This window comes from Oryctolagus cuniculus, chromosome 1 (genome assembly GCF_051225735.1).
Source record: "Oryctolagus cuniculus isolate XC-2025 breed Fujian yellow rabbit chromosome 1, ASM5122573v1, whole genome shotgun sequence".
Lineage (NCBI taxonomy): Eukaryota > Metazoa > Chordata > Mammalia > Lagomorpha > Leporidae > Oryctolagus > Oryctolagus cuniculus.
The window spans coordinates 227,917,642-227,935,318 of record NC_142867.1 but is presented as its reverse complement, the minus strand read 5'-3'; the positions used below and the strand labels follow the sequence as shown (position 1 = coordinate 227,935,318).

At 46.3% G+C, this 17,677-nt stretch overlaps 1 protein-coding gene across 11 annotated transcripts in view; it reads left to right on the top strand.

Annotated features, from left to right (window-relative positions):
* The window catches only part of DENND1A (DENN domain containing 1A), a 555,776-nt gene that overhangs the window by 265,200 nt on the left and 272,899 nt on the right, over positions 1 to 17,677 (top strand). The window lies entirely within an intron of this gene.

Sequence of the window (17,677 nt, the reverse complement as noted above, 5' to 3'; positions counted from 1 at the left end):
CTGCAGATGTGTGATTCCAGGTAGGTGTCTTACCGCTCTCTGGGCTCACCTCTTTTCTCCAAAATGGGGGAGGTGAATGGTTTGCTACTGGTGGGTATCACATCTTCTTTGCTTCTTCTGCTGGCAGAGAGCTTCGGTTCTGCCTATTCTGGCCAAGGAGCAAACCCCAAACCCTTGGCACCAACCAAAGTATTACAGCCAGACCTCTGGGCTGGGCATTTTTTAGCTAGGAGAAAGCATGGTGTAATATGGAGGTTCTTAGCCCCAGTGGGGATGGACTCAGTGAATTTCCTTCAGTTGTGTGATGTGTTACAAATACTTTGTTGGTATTAAATAATTAGCTAATGAGGTTTCTGAATTATATACTGCTTCCTTATATTGGGTGGACTACGGGGGTGCCTAAGGTATCACCTCCCTTGGGATGGAGCACCAAGAATTTGTGAAACATGGGACTGCCTGTGGGACTATGTTACTATTAAAGCTTGTCTTTCATTGGTCAGCAGTGGGGAAAAAAGCTAAAATACACAGTATGGCTTAAAGGATCATAATAGAATCAAAACCCAAAAGGCTATATATACTGTATTATTTCACTTCTATGACATTCTGAAAAAGGCAAAAATACAGGAAACAGATTTGTGGTTTCCAGGAGCTGAGACTGGGGGAAGGGTGGGGTATACATGCAAGTTGGGTGTTGTGTGATAGAAATGTTCTCTCTTGATTGTGCATGGCTGTCACAACAGGGCAAACATTTGTCAAAAGAGTTTTACTTCATGCTAAAAAGAAGTGAACTTTAAGAAGGAAGGTAGCAGCGGTGGGAAGAACAGGTGGAAAACAGATGCTCTCATTTTAGTGTGGGAAGAACTAGAATAATCATAGTCTATTGCAGATGGGGACAAGAAATGTTATGGGGTCCTGGATACATTGTATGTACTGTTTCTGGGTGGTGATTACATAATTGAATGTAGTTATCAAAACTCATATAGATGTATACTTAGAATGGGTAGGTTTTATTGCCTGTAAATAATACATCAAAGATGATTTAAAAAGCACAGTTTTGGAGTCAGAGAGACCTTACTTCAGATCCTGACTGCCTCTTTACCAGCTGGGAGATCTGGTGCAAGTCGCCGTTTGCCTCTGAGCCTCCCTTCCTGCTACCCAAATGATAACTGAGGTGAGGAGTGGAAACAATGCCTGATGGAGCGGAGCCCCCAGACACATTCACTCCCGTCCCTGAATGGCCCAGAGGGCAGAACTTGTCTTTAAATGAACTGAAACTGCTCTATTTTAGAACCATAAAAATTAAGTCCAAACATTTGTGAAAGGTAAAATTGTTAACCTCCATATGTTTGTTTAATGATAGCTCTTAGAGGCTTATTGCCATTGCTCCTTTATATCACCACAGCATACTAAATCTTTCCTAGTTAATTAGTTAGCTGAGAACAAGATATGCCGATATTTCTTCATTCAGGAAAGCACCAAGAATTAGATTTGTAGTGTTGGCTCAAAAGGATTCATTCATTCAGAAATGATTGCAAGAGTCCCCCAGGGGCATTTGGCCTAGCACGTAAAATACCAGTTAAGATGCCCACACACTGTATTAGTGGGTTTGATGCTTGGCTCTGGCTCCCACTTCTAGTTTCCTGCTAATGCAGACCTTGGGAGGTAGCAGAGATGGCTCGAGTGACAGGTTCCTGCCACCCATGTGGGAGACCTGGATTGAGTCCCTGGCTGCTAACTTCAGCCCTGCCCCACCACAGCTATCTTTGGACATCTGGGGGTGAACCAGATGGGAGTGCTCTGTCGTTTAAATATTTTTTTTTTTTTTTAAGACTCAGGCTCTCCTTTTTTCTTTCATTCTGTCTTTGAAGTTAAATCTTTTCTCTTGTCTAAAATGAATAAGCATTAATTTAAAAAATTGCTCTTGGCCCAGCTCACTGTTTTGTGACCTATGAAATTTTTAAAAAAAATGGACAGCGCACAAAACCTTGTGCCTCTGTCTTAAAGGCATTTAAAAACAATCCAAAATATGGACAAGAATCATCCTTTTTTTTTTCTTTTTTTTTCTTTTTTTTTCTTTTTTTTACAAAGTGGACATCTGCCACCTAACAATAACAAGCGACCTGGTGTATTCTGTGAACTGTGATAAGCACCTTGGATTATTGTGCTTAAATCGAGCCATACCACCATCTTGTGGGTCAACAGGAAGTACTGCCCTTTTGCATAGGCCAGTGGCCATGCAGAAATGGAAGAACGGCTTCAGTGAGGAGCAGTCTGCTAAGTGGGGGCCACAGCGGGTGCTCTAGGCTGCCTGACTCCGCTGCTTCGGCCCTGCGACGCTCGCTGTCTGCTGCCTCTGAGGGAGGGAGGCAGCCCTCTGCCTGCAGGAAGGCACCTGTAGCTCTCATCTAGATCCAGATCCTTTCTAAAATTGTTCTGGGTAAATGAAAGAGCACTGCCAGAAGCCTTCGCTTTTAGAACTTCCTTCTTCTTTGAGGTCTTTCACCTATGACATTGGTCTTGAAACCTCTGACTTTGTCTGGTTCCACTCTTCCCCCATTATTTCATTGTCCATTCTGTTGCTTAAGTGTTTTTCAAAATATATGACAGAAGCCGGCGCCGTGGCTCACTAGGCTAATCCTCCGCCTTGCGGCGCCGGCACACCGGGTTCTAGTCCCAGTTGGGGCGCTGGATTCTGTCCCGGTTGCCCCTCTTCCAGGCCAGCTCTCTGCTGTGGCCCAGGAGTGCAGTGGAGGATGGCCCAAGTCCTTGGGCCCTGCACCCCATGGGAGACCAGGATAAATACCTGGCTCCTGCCATCGGATGAGCGTGGTGCGCCGGCCGCAGTGCGCCAGCCGTGGCGGCCGTTGGAGGGTGAACCAACAGCAAAGGAAGACCTTTCTCTCTGTCTCTCTCTCTCACTGTCCACTCTGCCTGTCCAAAAAAAAAAAAATATATATATATATATATATATATATATATGACAGAGTGAGAGCTGCCTTCCACTGGTTCGTTCTCCAGATACCAGCGAAAGGACCAAAGTTGGGAGCTGGGAAGTTGGTCTATGTCTTTAGTACTGTTGGTGGGAACTGAATTACTTGAGCCCCTCTCTGTTCCTCCAAGAATACACATATGCTTCTGCTGGAATCTGGAATCAGAGTTAGGAATCAGAGTTAGGAATCAAAACCAGGTACCCCGAGGTAAAAAACTGGTGTCTTAACTGCTGGACCAGATAGCTGCTCTCTAAGTAGTCCTTCAAAAAGATGGAACTAGTTAGATCGTGCCTGCTTAAAACCTTCCCTAGTTAAAAGCTCCTTACAAGCCAGTCTTTTTCTGCTTTCTCTAGTACCCTCATCTGCTGCTAAAATTTTTCTCTCCCAATCCCTATCCCATTTCCACTTTCCAAAGAAATTCTCTAGAGAAACATCCTGTACCACCCTTCCTCTGGGACCCAACCACCAGGAACCATTTGTGCTTCTTGGTCTCTCTGCCTCTGTGATGTTTCATGTCCTCCAAGTCTGGTCTGGGTGGCCCACCTCCATGAGCCCACCACCCTCAGGGCCCAGCTGTTCGTACCACAGCATCATCCATTTGAGGGCTAACCATTGGCATATCCGTCTTCCCCCAGAAACTCAGGGTACCTTGAGGACAGACAGCACTGCGTCTTGTTCATCTGTGTGTCCTAGCTGTGTACACAGCTGCCATATACAGTTGCCATATACAGTAAGTGAAGAAATGCTCCAGACTTGCAGATTTGGCCTCAAAATCTAACAGGGAAGAATAGATTCTGAACCTTTTTTCTGCCCCTTCTCAACCAAGAGTGACCTTGGACAGGTGAGTGTCTCTGTCTTCCTGAGGCCTGCCAGCGTTCATCGAGACTGCCTGCTCCTGCATTAAGGAAAGGTCACTGAAACCCTCGTTAGCTGACCACCCCTGCCCTGAAACTGCAACCCATGGCAAGCGTGGTGCAGGGGGAGGAGTGTGACGCTCTGGCGTGAGCAGTTTGTCAAAGAGCACAAGCGTCCATTTCATCCAGAGAGCCCATTTAGGATCTAGGTCATCACAGTTGTTAAGCACACTTAAGGAAGCGAGGAGTGTGCTCTTGGTCACCAGCCGCCACTCCCATCCACCTGCCTACCCCTCCAGCAGGCAGGGATCACACATGTAGCTCACTGTTAACAACAACCAGAAGGACAGGGTATTTTTATTAATAGTTAATCAGAGTAATACATGTTTATCATAGTTTAAAGGATATAGGAAAATAAACATTAAAATGGAAAGTCATTTATATATATATTAGTCTGCTTTTATATCTAAATATATTGACAGTATTTTCCTATGTTTAGTATCTTTTTATAATCTTAATGAATATGTAATATTCCATCATTTTGATAATTCATAATTTATCGTACATTTATGTTGCTTCCAACTGTTTGCAATTATGAATTACACAGAGTACTTAAGCTACAACTTATTTTCTGATTTTTAAGACATTGCATGCTTAATACATAAGCTATCAAAGATGTAGAAAATAATATAGAAGAAAATAAAGATTATCTACCATCCCATAAACTAGAAATAACCACTCTTTTAAAAAATCTTTTATTCTAGTCTTTCTATGAGTGTAGATGATTTCATATGATATATAGTGGTGTATTCTGCTTCTTTCAATCTATATTTCCTGGACATTTTCCTACATGATGAAAAAATACTCTAAAACAAAATTTTCTGTTCCCTGAATTTACTCAATTTATTAACCATTCTCTTACCGCATGTATGGGGAAGGGTGTACATTTATTTTGCTATTATAAATAACAAAGAATTGCCAATTAAAATATATTACCAGAAATATTGTCATAGTATTCAGTGCTAGCGAAAATACAGTAAAAATGATTTATGCATTCATATTCTGACCTTTTTTTCAATTTCCTACTTTTAATAGTTACTTGTGAAGAGGCAACCTTCCTGCTTCCTTTCATATTTTAGGAGTTGAGGAATTTATATCAGAACAACGTTCTGCCTGGAGATTTGCTGATTGAGCATTCTTTCTCTGAGCTTAATTTTTAGGGTTTCTTTTTAAAACTTTATAAATACAGCCACATTTTGAGGGGGCTTTTATAACACCAGCTTTATGCTTTTGTAACATTATGGGCTGCTTAAACTCCATCTATAAAAGCAACAGCAAGCCCTAAGCACAAAGATTGTTTAGAAAATCAAGATTGGTTGAGGGGTAGGGTTTTTATCCAGGTCCCAACAGTGAGTGAGGGCTTTGAGTGCTGCAACCTCGACTCCCCACTGGGGGTTTCCAGCTCCTAGGACTGCCGGAGTTGGGTTTGTCTGTTGGCCCGCTCAGCTGAGGAAGCTGCTTTGTTTGTGCTGTAGTACTGGGGGAGGGGGCTTACACCCTACTTCCCTTAATGTGCCCCAGCCTTTACCTCTCACATTTCCCATGTTTTGTCCTTGCTGCCTCCTTCAACTCATTCCTAAGGCCACGGTGGTTGCAAATCTAAACCAGGGACCTACTAGAGTAGAAGTTAGGCCCTAATCAACTGTCTGCCCAAGGCCTGGCTTATATTAGGTAGTGGGTGGATATTCGAATAAATGAATTAATGAATGATATCTGTAAAACAAATGACTTAGGATGGTCCTATTTTGATAAGAATTTGAAAATACCTAATCAAATATAAAGCGGATGTACTGTGTAATGTACAATAAGTCGTACACACCTGAATTCGACCCTGATCAGCTTAGTGACCGTGTGACCCTGCCCAAGTGATGTCACCTTTCTCAGCCAGGGCTGAGCCAGGTGGAAGCCAGGAGCTAGGAGCTTCATCCAGTTCTCCCACATGGATGCAGGGGCCCAAGCACTTGGACCGTGTCCCACTGTTTTCCCAGGCATATTAGCAGGGAGCTGTATCGAAAGTGGAACAGTCGGGACTTGAACCAGTGGCTACGTGAGATGCCGGCACTGCAGGCCGCAGCTTAACCTGCTGCACCACAGCACTGGCCTTGGAAGTTTTCTTTGGAGTAGGAGAATCTGGTGGACAAACAGATGCCTGTGGCAGAGTGAAGCAGGGAGAAGGGCTGCCTGACTGGCACAGATTCCTGCTTTCCCTTCCCTCAGAGCCCTCAGCTTGTTTTCCAGGAACATTTTGGGGAAAATCTCCGTGTGAAAGAGTCACTCTGTCCCTGAAGGCAGCCCCAGAACAGGGCAGTTTCCTGTCTGTCTCTGCTGCCAGCTCTCTGCTTGCAAGGTTCTGCTTCGCACCCGGTGGAGGCTTTGAGCGTCAGCTGTCGGGAACAGTCTCGAGCCTTATCACTTATTTTAATGTTGCTTGCACAGGGTCACTCTTGCATGTGGTGCTCTGGGCAGTCTCACCCCAGAATGCTTCCCTTCCTTTATTTAACCTCTGACCTGTGAAAACAAGAGTTAATCAAGAGTTCTGAAGTAGCTAAGAGGAAGGGGAAGTGTTCGGTTACAAATTAAATATGAACAAGTCATAAGTCATAAATCCCCAGTAGTGCTACCAGTTGTGTGTCTCAGGTTGCATGTGGTACAGAGTGTTTGGGTTATAAATTCAGGTTCAGAGCCCTCTGAGTGCTTGGGGGTAAGTGCTAGGTTCGTTTTCTTTTGGTCTAAAACTCTTTACCGCCTTAAACTTAATTTTACTGGACCAGCTACATTCGTATCCTACATTCTCTCTGTGTGCCCATCTCTCCTCCTTCTCCTCCTTCCCTGCCTGCCTGCCTGCCTGTGTTGATCGGTGTGCTGTCCTGTGAATTGAGACAGAACTGCCTCCCTGAAAGAAGTTACACATATGGAAAAAGTGCCAGGAAAGGCATTGAAGCATAGAGCGTAAATGGGTTTAAGAGACAGCCAGACACTTTTATAGAGAGATTTGTGATTGAATGATATCACATTCAAGCAGAAATCTGGGGTGGAAATGAACTTAAATGAGTGCTATTCATGGATATCCGATGCCCTGTCTAATCTAGCATTTCCTTAATTGTCACCATAAACATACATTTAAAGCTTTATCCTTTAAAAAGACAACACAGTCTGTTAGAGAATCCATGACATAGGCCATGATTTTTTAGATAAGTTCATAAAAATAGACATTTAGGGTAACAGAGGCATTGGGTCTTGACGTAAAGCACTGGAAACTTAAAACATTTTCTTGCCATGTCTGGTTAAAATATTTAATGTCAAGCTATTTATATTTGTGTTTGTGAATATCATGCATATACCAATTCCTAAAGCAATAAAGACCTGACACATGACTAGTGTCCCTGGAGCTGGCAGAGCAAGGAAACCCTGTTGGGAGGCATCCAAAGCTGGGTTGGTGAGAACTTTTGGAGGCAAGCTTTCATTTTATCATGGCGTTATGATAAGACTTGCATCCTAATCTCAGGCTTGATCTCCACGGCTGATCATACTGTGCAGGTGATAAAGTATTGCATGGAGTGAGCTGGACTTAAACATCACATTAGGCTAGCTTTGTGCCTCAGCTATGCTCTTTAGTGGCTCTTTCATCTTAAGTCACATTACCTCTCTCTGAGACTCAATTTTCTCATCTGTAAAATGGGATAATTCATCTCACAGAGTTATTGTGAAGAGTATTTCAAAGCACCTAACATTTGATAAATATTTCTGTCTTTTCCTCCATTAACTTTTTCTTAGTTCTAAAATGATAATAATATCAAATGGTTTCTCAGTGGGTAATTAGCTTGTTGTTTACTGGAAGTAGGACAGAACTTCTTGGGCAGCATTTCTCCCCTTTATCTTTTTTTTTTTTTTAATAGTAGAGGCAGCACATTTCTCTCATAAGCTGTGAAAGCTTCAGTAAGGTGGACCTTGGTGAGACCCTCCGTCACCCATTACCTTATATTACAGTAGTAATTTAAACCGTAAAATAAGATGCTCTGAATGGGGAAAGACTCGCAGGTGTGTGAACACAGGAGTATCAACTCCCTTAAGGAAATGATGAAAGGCCTGTGCACTCACCCTCCCTGGGCTCCATGGAAAATATCAAGAATTACACTGAATTGTCAGTGCAGGTGCCATTACTCCAAAGATCTCATGTTACCAACGCTTCACCAGTGATAACAGAAAAGTGCCTCTCTGCTTTCCTCCTGCGCAATCTCCTTCAATCACAGTAATACTGGCATAGGAAAGAAGACGCCAGAGCCGCTGTCTAAAAGCAACAATTATTGAATACCCATCAGGAGAGAAAAGAGTCTTTCCCAAATCAAATCCAAGTGTGTGTTTGGATAGGTTTATATAAGCCCAGATGTTTTATGGACATGTTTTGTAGTTTTTCCTAATACAAATTAATATTTCTGCTCATTCATTGCGGATGCTATGTTTTCCTTTGTAGATGGAATAGGTGTCACAATGAGATGTTAATTATGAACATAAATCAGAGATTCTTGGGCTTAACTGGATACCATAATAAATCTACAATTTGAGATTAGCAGCTGTGAGCAGAGAAGAACGTTCAGATTGTATGTGACTGGCTTTGATCTCCCAGGTGGTGGTGTTTTTCTCTTACTTAGGTTTCTTTGACTTTTGATCTTGTTAGCAATAAGAGGATGGTATTATCAGGGCAAAACAGTGTCTACTGTATTCCAGGCACAGTGGCAGATGCATTCACATGTGTTTCATCCCCGAAACAGACCTGTGAGGGTAGAGACTACATTCCCATCTCACAGGTGGGGATAGAGGAACAAGGCTCCGGCCACAGCCAGCAGGTAACAGAGCTGATACTAAAACCTAAGTGGTGTCCTGACTTTGAAGTTGGTGTCAAGTTGATCAGTGACATGAAGTGTCTGGGAAGACTCTGACCCTCTCCTCCCCTCCCGTCGCGACCTTCTCTGAGAGCACTGACCTAGCACTGCTAACATCATCTGCCAGTGTGTCTGCTTCCTGAGACCGTAGCTCCCCAGATGCTGAGACCTGGCTCTCCTTCCCCCATGCACCTAGCAGGGTGAGTGCCAGGCACTTACGGAACAGGTTGGAATCTGTTAGGGAGTGTGTGGGCAGACAGATGATTGAATGCAACATTTGGGAAACTAATAACCTCAAAATGTGCAGTGACTGAACTTGAAATGGCATCTTAATTTTAAATTGCAAGGGAATGTTCATTGAAGCTAAGTGTAGTTAGCCCAGGAAGATGTGCTATGCTTGTCTCTGAAAAGGAGTGTGTGCAGCTTGGCGCTAAGGCATTTTTTTTTTTTTTTTGAGTTATTTATTTGTTTGACAGCAGAGCTACTACAGAGACTGGGAGAGACAGAGAGAAAGGTCTTCCATCTGCTGGTTCACTCCCCTAATGGCCACATGGCTGGAGCTGGGCTGATCAGGAGCCAGGAGCTTCTTCTAGGTTTCCCACATGGTTGCAGGGGCCCAGGGTCTTGGGCCACCTTCCACTGGTTTCCCAGGCCTTAGCAGAGACCTGGATCAGAAGAGGAACAGCCAGGACACAAACCGGCACCGATATGAGATGCTGGTGCCGCAGACTGAGGCTTGGCCTACTACACTACAGTGCCAGCCCCTCTTGAGTGATCTTAAGGATTCACCTCTGCTTGGAAAGAATCAGATTTCCAAATGGATGTAATCAGGTTGGTCTGGTGATGTCTTCCCACAGCCCTTGAGTAGCAACACAGAGTAGATGGTGGAGTTTACTGGTGTTGGGGCCTGGGCGAGGGCAGAAAATCTTGTCTTGTAGCTATTCCTTCCACTCCTGTGAACATCTGCCTGCCTTGTTCCCGTGATTTGTCACAGACTCCGCAGGACCTTGGCAGAGATCGTTCTTGAGCCTGGGTTGTTTCTAAAATAACCCAAATGCTGCCTGCTAAAGTCAGGTCCCCACCTCCAGAGAAGAGTTGGCTGACTGTTAATCTCTAACTCCAGTGGTAATGGCCTTGGTAGAAACAAGAGAGGTGAGTGCCATCTGTCAGAGGAAGTTTTGATTTACTGAGTCTAGAACATGTGCCAGGCACACACGAAGCATTGAACAGCTAGTACACAATTATGATCTTGCTGTCACTGAGGTGACACGAACAGAGCGGACAGACAAGCATCCGGTATAAACTAGCAAGAGCCTTAATGTAGAGTGATCCCAGGAAGGCTTCTTATTCTGGGAATAATATGCATCTATTTAAATGGGACCCAAAGTTAATAGTAAAAATAGCGGAAAGTTTAGGATTTTTATCTAGAAAATGTGAACCTAAAATTTTGAAAATAAATTTATTTCAACAAAATCTAGCTTTCAGTTTCAATAATGCATTAACTCTTGGAATAAATTAGTCAATTTTTTTTGGGGGGGATAACTCTTTATGTTTGACTTTCACAGCATGATCTTAAAAGGAGTCATTTTTCCTAAAGTATTTGAGGCCTTACATTTCCCAAAGCCCTGTCGTATCCTTTGATATTGAAATCACTTTCTTTTGATGTGGCTGTGGTGTCACCGTCCTTGTTTTTCTTGATTTTTCTCTATCATTAACCGATCTAATTCCATCAGGTCTTCAGTGGCTGGTGACTTCTCAGTGCTGAGCCCAGTGCCTGGCATCTCTAACATGGGCCTCGTGCAGTCCTGCATCCTTTGCAAAGGCTGCAGTTGTGCTTTGTGGTCAATTTACGTTGTAGATATTTGGCCAAGACGCAGGAGCCGGGGTGGGTGCTGGGGTTCAGTGTCTTGAGCAGTCACAGTGTTGGTGAACGTTTTCCTCTTTCTACCCTGGTTGACTTTAGGAATTCCTAGAGTGCTGGAGGAGCCTGTGATCCTGACACCAGGAAAGAAAGGGAGCTCCCCAAATTGGAGACTGGCCATGGGGTCAGGTGGGGAGGGGCAAGAAGAGTGTTCATGGCTCTGTGTTGGGTGTTTGTTAGGTACACCAGCTTCTCAGGTCGTCGATTTCCATCTTTCAGTAGAGAGGAAGTTGAGTCTTTGCAAGACTGCTTTCCTGAGCTGCCCTGGCCTGCAAGAAGCTGACCCGATATTCAAACCCAATGTAACTGGACTCCAATCTGGATTTTTCCCGCGTATGCCAGCCTCCTTGCTTTTTAAGTTTGGGGGAGTAGAGGGAGACTTGATGTTTTTAAGTACTGAATGCCAAACACTCTTGGCCATGGGATGCTTTCCCACTTGATAAATCTTGGCAAAATCTGCCAACAGGAAGTAAGAAAAGAAGGGCTTCTCTGTCTTGGAGCACCCAGGATGGAATTTCCCAAGCTCCTCAGCAGTAAGAAGTCACTGGAAGCAATTCAAAGGCCCGATTCCCTGTCACTCTGTGGTCTTAGCCCGTCAGGTTAAGACTCTACTACCAGGCGTGGTAGAAGCAGCCCTGCCAGGTGTCCTTTTCCAGGAAGGACGGCTTCACTGTGTCTCCTGATAGGATGGGCCTGAGTGTTCACATGTGAAATTCTGCTAGAAACTGTCTTTCAATTTTTCTTTTATAATAGAGCCAGAGCATTATGTTGATTTTTTTTTTTTTCAGACCATGTGGTTGACTAGGTTATATTATCTTAAGATTTTCTTTCTTAGGATAGCTAAGCAGACACTGGTCCTGATAAGGATGAGATACAGTGAGTTCTGTTGAAGGCTGAGATGAGGGAGAAAGAATCACTTTCTAGCTGGTTCCTCCTCGCCCTCAGGGTGACACTGCTCTCTGACTATCATTGGTTCCCGGCTGATCGCAGAATGAACGGGAGGCCTGTCACTTTGACCCTACAGAGTCTGGCTCTGCGGCTGCTCCGGCCTCCCCTCTTGCCCTTGGCCACGCCATTGCTCATGAGGGTTTTTTCTGCCTGTCAAGCTCTTCATGCCCAACCTTCCAACAACGCTGCTCAGCCTTCTCTGTGAGGAAGCCAATGACTTGCACATCCACCCTGCTGTTCTCCCTCCATTGTGTGCCCCTCTCCATAGTCATGTTTTTAATATGTTCATTCACTTTCCCAGTTCATGTCATTCGGTATATTCTGATTAATGCACCTCCAGTGTTTTTGACGGACATAGAGGCCCTTTAGCACCTCTCCTCTATTTAAGTTTAAAACACAACAGACTTATTCAGAAGTTGTGAGTACATCACAGAGAAAATTTTTCCTGTCCCATTTGAGACATGTCGTTGGAATAACTCTTATTAACCCCGAACACTTCAGTGTATATTTAAAAAAAAAAAATCTTTTTCTTGTACATAACTACATTACAGTCCTAAAAGTGACAACATTGGTCTTGGCTTTGATACAATGTAATACCCCTGTAATCTTTGGACTCTTCCTGTTCAGTGTTTTACTAGAAAAACAACGAAGTAGAGACTCGGTGTTTCATGGTCAGGTCTCTTTGGTACCTTTCGGTCTGCAGCAGTCGCTAGTTGGTTCCTAGGTTTTCATGAACAGGACAGTGTGGCTGTGATTTTGGAGAGCAGCCCTCTGTGTGGTTTCCTCAGGATTAGGTTCTGCCTCTTTGGCAGGAATAGGACAGAGGCGATGCTGTAGGCTTTGCACTGTGTTCTAACGGTGGCACAGCGTTTCACTTGGTCCCCTTCCCTGATTGGGGTAATGTCACCCGACTTCTCCATTCTGCTTCCCTTTGTAGTAGTGAGTGTATTGAGAAGAAGTCTTTGATGCTAGAAAGCAACCCCATCTCTCATCAAGCTTTCAGTTCCTTTATTTTATATTTATTTTAGATTTTATTTATTTATTTGAGAGGTAGAGTTACAGACAGTGAGAGAGAGAGACAGAGAGAAAGGTCTTCCATCCGCTGGTTCACTCCCCAAATGGCCGCAACAGCCAGAGCTGCACCAATCCGAAGCCAGGAGCCAGGAGCTTCTTCCGGGTCTTCCACGTGGATGCAGGGGCCCAAGCACCTGTGCCATCTTCTACTGCTTTCCCAGGCCATAGTAGAGAGCTGGATGGGAAGAGGAGCAGCCGGGACTAGAACCGGCGCCCATATGGGATGCCGGCGCTGCAGGCAGAGGATTAACCACCTGCACCACAGTGCCAGCATAGACTCCCGGCTTCCTATTTTTTATATCTCTTTCTGTCTTCATTTGTTTAATGCTTAAATCGTTGCAGAGTTTGTCAGCATGGGAGCCCCCTCTCTGGCAGAGCAACAGAGAGGAAAAGAGAGGTGAGAAAATAGCTACAATAGCCAGGTGTGGGCCAGACTGAAGCCAAGAGCCAGGACCTCCATCCTGGTCTCCCACACAGGTGACACTGGAGCAGGATGAGGGCTCCAGCTGGCCCTCCGATACGGGGTGCAGGCATCACAAGGGACGGCTGAATCCGCTGTGCCCCTACACTGGTCCTGCATTTCTGTTCCTTCTACCTGCCTCTGCCTACTCACCTGTGTGTTGAAGCCATGCTTTCATATAGCTACTTCCAGCCTGACATGTCCGGTCCATTCTCGTTTTCTCCTTATCTGTATTCGTGACTCTCCTCTGAGAGTCGGGCACCTGACCCCAGTCGTATTTACTTGCTTGATGAGACTTGGTCTGTTTGCCTGTTTGTAAGCTGTCTCCCTCTGAGGGCGCTGCGCTCCTCACTGTCCTCGGACTCTCACACCTTGGGCAGGGCTGTTGCTGCTGGCCCCTCCTACCACAGACAGCTTTCTCAGCTGCTTGCAGTCTCCTCCGCCACCGTCCCTACCCTTCAGGCATTCTTCACCCCCTCCCCCACTGCCTTCTGGATGCCCCATGTACTCGTTTTGGGTTCTGCCACTGATGCTGGTCAAGCTCCCCACCCTCCCACTCACACCGCCCTGCTCCACACAAGTGCTCCCTTGACCCCATGCCAAACCTCATGCCTACCTCCACACCTTCCTTTCCCTTCTTGAATGCTACCATTTAGGAAGTCTTCCCCATTCTGCTTGGGCCCCAACAGAGTGTGCCAGTCACTCTCTGCAGGATGCCCACTCCAACCCTGTGCCAGCCTGCCCTTCAGGAGCACAGCGCCCCCCCCCCCCCAGTGCCGACTACCATTCTCTCATGGGGCCGCTTCACTCAGCATGTGAAGCCCCTGCCACCCATGCACCACGTCCCACCGTGCTACACGTGTACTTTGCGGGGCTCATCCAGTGGCCCTAAACGGAACTGCTAGGAAGAGAAGCTTTCCGAATGGTTTTCTGTTTTAGTACTTGTGACAATGAAGTGGAACCCCATCATGTACACACTTCACATAGATGAGTACAAGGTCAGTCACCAGTGTGCACACCCACCAGTAGGAATGACTGACCTGATGGCCCAGTCCATGGAGTGAGCTTAGAAAAGTGAGCCATGGGCCAGCCTTGTGGCATAGTGGTTTAAGCCACCGCCTGTGATGCCAACATCCCGTATGGGCACTGGTTTGAGTTCCAGCTGCTCCACTTCTGATCCAGCTCCCTGCTAATGCAACAAGGAAAACATTGGATGATGGCCCTGTGGGTAGAAGATATCTCTCTCTCTCCTTCTCTCTCTAACTCTGCCTCTCAAATAAATAAATAAATAAATCTTTAAAAAAAAAAAAAAAAAGGTGCGCTCTCTGACTTCCACTGGACTTAGTTCCTGAGCTTAGTCTGAGAATGAGCAGCTCACTAAACTGACTTCCTGAATCATAGAAAGCGTTTGCTAAGGTGCCCCCACTCGAGCCCACTGCCTTGTGTCTTCACACACTGCACGCACTTCACGCTGGTTTTGCCCCTTGGCCGTTGTCACCGTTGCACTGTCTTTATAGCCTGCCCGCACGACTTCCGTTGGTCTGTGGTGCCCCCGTGCCAGCGAGGGAGTGTGTTGAGGAGTGCGGCAGTGCCACCTGTGCTCTCTTAAGATTTAAACTTTGTATTACCTCACACAAAGCTTTTCCATTTGATTATCAGGCCTGGGAGCAAAGGCAGAGCCTGGAACCAGGTTACTTGGGCCACCATTGGTGAGACACAAGCTGTACCTCTTCTGGCTCTTCCCGTCTGCTGACTGGGTCACAATGATGCACCATCATTTTTTCATTATTTTTGAGATTTATTTATTTATTTGAAAGGCAGAGTTAGATTGAGAGAGAGATCTTCCATCTGCTGGTTCAGTCCCCAAGTGACAGCAACAGCTGGGCTCCATCTGGGTCTCCCATGTGGGCAGCAGAAACCCAAGAACTTGGGCATCTTCTTTTGCCTTACTGGGTACATTAGCAGGGTCCTGGACTGGAAGTAGAGCAGCCAGGACCCATTAAACCAGTGCTCATATGGGCTGCAGGGTCACAGGAGGCAGCTTAACCTGCTGTGCCACGATGCTGGTCCCCCTCCTCCTTTTTCCTAGATTTTCTAAACTAAATAAAGCACTTGGGATGTTTTCCCCAGTCTCTGCCTGAGCCCACCGCATAATGACACTGCAGGGAGAACACAGGCGCACATAGAGCAGGACCAGGGAGGCCTGGGCCCCGTAAGTGGCCAGGGAGCAGCAGCGGAATGGAGCATTTGTTTCCTGTCTGTGCACCAGGAAGCATTGTTCCCCGCTGGTGACAGACACACACAGAATGGACCGCAGGGTCGCCTTGTCCTCACCTGCAGGCTCCCAGGCAGCGCGAAGCCGCTGTGCTGGCGCTAATGAAGCAGTACAGGAAACGCCACTGGATAAAGCTCAGCTGTGACCCTGGCCTCCCAACAGGGGCGAGCGGGCCCCTTTGAAGAAGAAGACAGCTGGGTTTTGGTTTCAAAACCTTACCACTGCCATCACTAGACACTCATCTGTCAGTGCACAGGGGACCACATGTGGGCAACAGTTGTGTCCAGCCAGGCCAGGGGGAGAACGAAACGACTGATTCCTGGGTAGCTGCAAAGCGTCTCATGCCCTGCTGGGGTTCTGCCTAGCGTGGCCACAGAGCACTGACTTGGTGAGGCTGAGTGAGAACCTGGGTGCTCCTGCAGCAGCCCAAGAGGTCCTTGCCATGACGCTTTCCTTCAGCGTCACAGCAGGGCTGTGGACTTGGGCTGGGAGGTCCTGGCCCAAGCTGTGTCATTCCGTTGGCCCTCCTTGTCCCCAACTGCTTGAATATGTATACTGTAGTGCTGAGCTGTGGGAGGATCCAGCCTGCCGTGCTCTGTTTAGCAACTGCTTTCCCGGCATTGACACGAGGCCAGGGTGTGCTTGCAAGAATATGTTTTCTCCTCTTCTTCCCCTCCCCAGCCCTGCTTCCTGACTTTGAGTTGCTGGATTTAACTGGTGGCATTTTTCTTCCAGGAAAAAAAAAAAATGTGTAATCCTCAGTTGAATTTGTTTACTAAGAGTCCTCTAATCTGTGCAAGAGTTTTCTTCGGAGGGGATTTCTCCTTCCTTCTATAATGGCTTTTAACTCGGCTGAGGTTTATTTAACAGAGTAGGAAGGGGGAAACTTATCTCCTCCCTAATCCCTCTTGAATGTTTACATTGCTCTGCCAAAGTAAACGCTGTGTGAAGTGGCAGCGGCAGTTCCCTCAGTAATAGTCCATCTGCAGCTGCCAGGGCTGATGGCAACATATTAACATAAGTGATAATGCTGTCATAGAAGTGAAGAGTTAAGTTGCTTATCGGTATGTTTCGATAAGCTACTTAAATTTTACAGTAGCATGTGCCGGCTTGGGACAGACGTTAATGACCGGGAGGTGCACACTTTATCTGTCCCCTCTCTTGTCTCTCACTTCATTTATTACCCTCGGCAGCCCAGCCAGTAATCTGTCCAGGGTGCTGGCCCCTCTCCCTGGCAAGATGTCACATGTGCGCTGGGCCTGGGGTTCAGCTCTATCTGTGACGGAGGTTCTGAGCTCTGCAGGCAGCAAGTGCCTGCTGCCATGCTCTTCTCACCAGCCTGTCTGTCATAGCTTCCAGAAAGTTGCTCTTAGACAATAGAGGCCTTTGAAGTAAGTGGCCAAGTGTCTCGGAGAAGGGATGCTTTTCAACAACTCCATAACACTCTAAGGTGGTTTTGCCACTAGACTTTGTCTAGTTGCATTTGTTCAGTAAATGCTGAGCACTGACCACATGCCAAGCCCTGTCCTTGGCACTGGAGGACAAAGTGCAGGAAGATGTGCCCGTTCCCCTGTGTCTGCCACAAGGCCTGTTGAGAAGACTGATGTGCGGCTGCGTGCTTCAGCTAGAGTGGAGTGTTAGGGCCCGTGTGTGCGCATGAGGCCAGGGCAGCACAGAAGCTGGGGCATTAGGCCCGGTGGGGCTGGCACCAAGAAGAGCTGGGAACTTTGTGGAGGGTGTGAAGAAATCAGCTAGGCTGGACCATGCAGGTCTTAGGGTGGAACAGCCACGCTCAGGCAGGCTCAAGGAGGCGTGCACAGTCCCTGTGTGAACCTGCCACGAGAGGGAGCAGGTGCCAGTGCATTTCAGAAAGTTTTTGGAAAAATGGTAACTTTGGTGCAAGAAATGTTGAAATTCATGCAAAGTTTTTTTCATAGTACTCATTTTCTTTTGAACTTTGAAAATTATTTATTTACTTGTTTGAGAGAGAAAGGGAGAAGATAGAGCTCCCATCTATAGATTCACTCCCCGAATACCCACAACGGATGGAGATGGACTGGGCTGATGCTAGGAACTCAGTCCAGGTCTCCGGCATTGGTGGTAGTGTCTCAGTTACCTGCTGCTTCCCAGGGTCTGCTTTAGCAAGAGCTGAAGTCAGGGGCCAGAACTGAGAACTGAACCCAAGCATTCCCATGATATTAGAGGGACTGATCCT